This window comes from Chiloscyllium plagiosum, unplaced genomic scaffold, assembly GCF_037043375.1.
Source record: "Chiloscyllium plagiosum isolate Xiang-an unplaced genomic scaffold, Cpla_swu_hap1 HiC_scaffold_22, whole genome shotgun sequence".
Taxonomy (NCBI): Eukaryota; Metazoa; Chordata; class Chondrichthyes; order Orectolobiformes; family Hemiscylliidae; genus Chiloscyllium; species Chiloscyllium plagiosum.
This window is the reverse complement of record NW_028270160.1, coordinates 16,553,122-16,559,121: the sequence shown is the minus strand read 5'-3', so window position 1 is coordinate 16,559,121 and position 6,000 is coordinate 16,553,122.

Genomic DNA, 6,000 nt, shown 5'->3' with positions numbered 1-6,000 from the left:
ATCACATCTAACCTTCACTGAAGTTATGATTTGGAGATGCCCGTGTTGTACTGGGGTGTACAAAGTTAAAAATCACACAACATCAGATGAAGGAACGTCGCTCCGAAAGCTGGTGTGCTTCCAATTAATCCTGTTGGACTATAACCTGGTGTTGTGTGATTTTTAACTTCATCACATCAGATTCTTCAGAAACATTCCATCCTATTTGCGGGAAAATGAGAAGGTAGCCATGTATTCTCACCTGAACGGGAAAAAAGCTGCCAATCGCACAAGCAACCATGACCAGACCACAACTGCTGGTTCCCTGAAGGATGGATATGAGCCCAGGAGAGAGGAGCTGTCCTCCTCTTCCTCAAAGTAATGTTATGGGAATACTTCGATTGCCTGGCAGTCTCGCAATATCTGAACTAAAAGCAGTACCTCATTCCCGACTCTCTGACAGTGCAGCACTCCCTCAGTACTGACACTCTGACAGTGCTGCATTCCCTCAGTACTGACCCTCTGACAGTGCAGCACTCCCTCAGTACTGGCCCTCTAACAGTGCAGCACTCCCTCAGTACTGACCCTCTGACAGTGCAGCACTCCCTCAGTACTGACCCTCTGACAGTGCGGCACTCCCTCAGTACTGACCCTCTGACAGTGCAGCACTCCCTCAGTGCTGACCCTCTGACAGTGCGGCATTCCCTCATTACTGACCCTCTGACAGTGTGGCACTCCCTCTGAAATGACCCTCCAACAGTGTAGCACTCACTCAGTACTGACCCTCCAACAGTGCAGCACTCCATCAGAACTGACCCTCCCACAGTGCAGCACTCCCTCAAAAATGACCCTCCGACAGTGCAGCATTCCCTCATTACTGACCCTCTGACAGTGTGGCACTCTCTCAGTACTGACGCTCTGACAGTGCAGCACTCCCTCAGTGCTGACCCTCTGACAGTGCAGCGCTCCCTCAGAACTGACCCTCCGACAGTATGGCATTCCCTCATTACTGACCCTCTGACAGTGGGGCACTCTCTCAGTACTGACGCTCTGACAGTGCAGCACTCCCTCAGTATTGACCCTCTGACAGTGCAGCGCTCCCTCAGAACTGACCCTCCGACAATACGGCATTCCCTCATTACTGACTCTCTGACAGTGGGGCACTCCTTCCTTCCCGACCCTCTGTGGAACTGTCTCAGTACTGACTCTCTGACAGTGGGGCACTCCCTCAGTACTGACTCTCTGACAGTGCAACACTCCCTCAGTGCTGATCGTCTGACAGTTCAGTGTTCCCTCAGTACTGACTCTCCGACCATGCAGCACTCCCTCAGTGCTGACCCTCTGACAGTGCAGCACTCCCTCAGTACTGACTCTCTGACAGTGCAACACTCCCTCAGTGCTGATCGTCTGACAGTTCAGTGCTCCCTCAGTACTGACCCTCCGACCATGCAGCACTCCCTCAGTACTGACTCTCTGACAATGCAGCACTCCCTCAGTACTGACCCTCTGACAGTGCAGTACGCCCTCAATACTGACGCTCTGACAGTGCAATACTACACTGGATTATTGTTTCAAGGTCTTCAGATTGGACTTGACTGCGTGACCATTAGTTTTGGAACTAAGAGTGACATTTACTGAGACAGACAGACATTTTCCTTCAAAAATATCCTGATTTATCCAGTTTTTCAAGATGATTCCCATCAGGAGCCTGACTGAGGAATGTAAAATTGACCGAGATCTGGATTGACAGGATCTCCCTTGAAGGTCCAAATTTCCATTTCACCCTTGAACACCCTTTTTTGAAACTAAAATTAGGAATTGGAGACTGTGGATACAGGAACCCCACCCCTCCAACTGCAACAAGGACAGAATTCCCCTGGTCCTCACCTTCCACCCCACCAACCTCTGTATAGATCGCATCATCCGCCAACATTTCCGCCATCTACAAATAAACCCCACCAGCAGGCATATATTTCCCTTCCCACCTCTATCCACTTTCCGCAAAAACTGTTCCCTCCGTGACTACCTGGTCAAGTCCACGCCACCTTCCCCTCCTGGCACCTTCCCCTGTCACCACAGGAATTGCAAAACCTGTGCCCACACTTCCCCGTCACCTCCATCCAAAGCCCCAAAGGGTCCTTCCACATCCATCAAAGTTTCACTTGCACATCTACCCATGTCATTTATTGTATCCATTGCTCCCAATGTGGTTTCCTCTACACTGAGGAGACTGGATGCCTTCTCACAGTGTGCTTTAGAGAAATCTCCTGGACTCCCGCACCAATCAACCCCACCGCCATGTGACCCAAAATTTCAACTCCCCCTCCCACTCTGCCGATAACATGCAGGTCCTGGGCCTTCTCCGTCACCACTCCCTCAGCACCTGACGACTGGAGGAAGAGCACCTTATCTTCCGCCTCAGGACCCTTCAACCTCAGGGCATCAATGTGGACTTCACCAGTTTCCTCATTTCCCCTCACTCCACCTTATCCCAGTTCCAACCTTCCAGCTCAGCACTGTCCTCCTGACCTGCCCTACCTGTCAATCTTACTTCCCACCTATCCGCTCCACTCTCCTCTCCGACCTATTACCATTAACCCCACCTCCATCCACCTATTGCACTCTTTGCTACCTTCTCCCCAGCCCCACCCCCCTCCCATTCATCTCTCCACCCCTGAGACTCTCAGCCTCATTCCTGATGAAGGGCTCTGGCCCGAAATGTCAATTCTCCTGCTCCTCAGATGCTGCCTGACCTGCTGTGCTTTTCCAGCAACAACCCTTGACTCTGATCTCCATCATCTGCAGACCTCACTTTCTCCGTGCAGAAAATATCAGTCTATCAGCCTAAATAAGCGGTGATTTCTGAAGAAGTAATATGACCAGTGAACTGAGGAGTGCCAGTCTCTAGACAAGGCAAGTGGTCTTCAGTGAGGGCCAGGTATGAATGGCAGCATAGTGTGTACCCTGTAATGCTGTCACCTTGGCACAGGTAACAACTAGTCCATTCTAGTGAGGTGAGCCCTTCTACAGACCAGGGAGAGAGTTGCAGTGATCCTGGATCTGTAATGGTAGCTAAGCTCACAAAGCCTTGAGACCGTGACTTAGTAGGTTTAGGGTTTTGTTCAAACTAACGTTCATCGGGATCTATCCCAAAAAGATTTATTAGGTGTTACAAAGCCACCATTGCCATTTTTCTCTGCTGAATTAAATTCTTTAACATTAATACTTCAATAACATTGCTTGGCATTACAGAATGTAAACATTGCTGAAAGGAGACTCGAAGTTGAAGCTTCTCATCAGGATAGGACAGAAGAAACCAGACTTGGAAAGGGAACACCAATTTACACAGATTGAGAAAAGCATGCTTATTGGTTGGATCACGGTTGGCATGGAGATGAAGTAGGAACTGTTAAGTGTTAACCTTAAGTAGCTGAAAATTAACTCAGACCAGGTAGGTAGATTCTGATTGGTCTGTGTGTTGCCATGAGAAATAGCAGGGATTTGCAGTCTCCATGCCCTTTTTCTCAATGACAAAGGTGCAATGCATGGAGAAATTTCTTTTGACACATGGAATAGGCTTTTGTGTTAATTGCAAACTTGAACAATTATCTTAAATTGGTTTTTGGTGTAATTGTTAGCACAGTATTTAGTAAATATTTTCCAAAAACAGAATCACATCTAACGTTGGATCCAGATTTGCAAGTATAGGTTGGATGAATGTGATCAGCATGTTGACCACTGTGACTGTTCAAAGGATCATGTTATTTGATATGCCATCCAATGCAGTGTATAGTCTACACACCTGGCATCACACTGGCACTCAAACTATTATACCTCACTACTCATTTGTGTAGCAGACAAAACTTTCACACTGACCAATCAGATACTACATGCATGGTCTGCGTTTTTTCAGTTAAGTTTGACATTTAACAGCGTCTTCTACATTGCCCATACCAACCATCATCCTACCAATCAGTACTTTCTTCTTGTGCCATATTGGCTGGTGTTCCCTTTTGACGTTTAGATTCTTTTGTGTCAGTCTTACAAGTCCAAGATGAAAAACTTTGACGTCATGCCTTTTTTTAGCAAAGTTTAATACTTCACAAGTTGTGCAAATGCTTTTCTAAGTCTTGTCATTTGTTTAATTGTTATTAGCAAAGCATTGTAGATTTATTTGCCATCTGGGTGGCATAGTGGCTCAGTGGTTAGCACTGCTGCTTCTCAATGCCAGGGTCCCAGGTATGATTTCAGGTTTGATTCTTCAGGCAACAGTCTGTGTGGAGTTTGCACATTCCCCCTGTGTCTGCATGGGTTTCTGCTGGGTGCTTCAGTTTTCTCCCACCATCCAAAGATATGCTGGTTAGCAACCATCCCAACACACACAAACAAAGCTGTATCAGAACACTATTCCAACGAGCCACCACACACTGCAGCACAGCCGAACTTTGGAAAACAGAGGAGAACCACCTATACAATGTATTCAAGAAGAATGGATACTCAAAAAATACAGTGCACAGATTCCTCAAGAACAAACCACGACAAGCAGACCAAACACAGCCAGAAACCCTAACCACCTTACCATACATCAAAGAAGTTTCAGAAATGACAGCCAGACTACTAAGACCCCTCAGAATCCTAGTAGCACACAAACCCACCAACACTCTCAAACAAAAACTAACAAACTTAAAAGACCCAGTACAACCCATGGACAAAACCAATGTCATCTACAAAATTCCATGCAAGGACTGCCACAAACACTACGTAGGACAAACAGGAAGAAGGTTAGCCACCAGGATACACGACACCAGCTAGCCACAAAAAGACACAACCATCTCTCCCTTGTAGCCCTACACACGGATGAAAAAAACCCACCATTTTGACTGGGACAACACATCTATCCTGGGACAGGCTAAGCAAAGACATGCCAGAGAATTCCTAGAGGCCTGGCACTCCAACCACAACGCCATAAACAAACACATAGATCTAGATGCCATCTATCAACCCCTCAGAAAATGAACAGGAAATTACATCACCACAAACCCCAGGAACCCCATCCAGGAGAAAGATATAAATAGAAAGCAGGAGACAACAACTTCGCTTCACTTGGAGGTCGCCACTGATGATGTTACCTAACCAGGTAATGAAACGTCTGGATATCAAACCTACAGCTCAGCGAGCAAACCTACACCCTAAACCTCAACCTGAGCTACAAACCTTGCAAAAAATATGCTGGGTAGGTGGACTGGCCCTGCTGAATTGCCCAGAATGTCCAAACATATGAAGGCTAGGTAGATTGGCCATGGGAAATGCAGGGTTACAGGAATGGCAAGGGTCTGGGTGTGATGTTGTTCAGAGCGTTGATGTGGTCTTGATGGCTCAAATGGCCTGCTTGCATACTGTGGGGATTCTATGTTTCTTATGATAGAATACAGTAATGTATTGGTTCACCTTCTTGAACTGTCGCAAACCATGTCCCACAGTTAGGAGTTAGTTACAAAATTTTGGCTAGTTTGTGTCTCTTTCATCTCTTTGCACTCAATTTTCACTCAATTTCTCCCATTGTTCATTTTAGATTTTCTTTGATGTTGATGATTTTATTTATTGTCACGTGTACCTAAGTACAATGAAAAGCTTTGCCTGTGAGCAGTACATGCTGATCATAGTAAGCAAGGACATACTGATCATAGGGTGCTTAGACAGAATGAGGTATCTAGTTACACTGCACAGGAGGTGCGCGAACCAAGAGCAACATTAACAATATCAACGTTATTTGAAGTTAGAGTCCATTCATCAGTCCAATAATGGCAGGGAAGAAGCTTTTCTTGTGTGTGTGTGTGTGTGTGTGTGTGTGTGTGTGTGTGTGTGTGTGTGTGTGTGTGTGTGTGTGTGTGTGTGTGTGTGTGTGTGTGTGTGTGTGTGTGTGTGTGTGTGTGTGTGTGTGTGTGTGTGTGTGTTCAAGCTTCTGTATCTCCTGCCTCAAATATGACATATTCTCTTTTTATCTCTTTATTAGTCACCCTT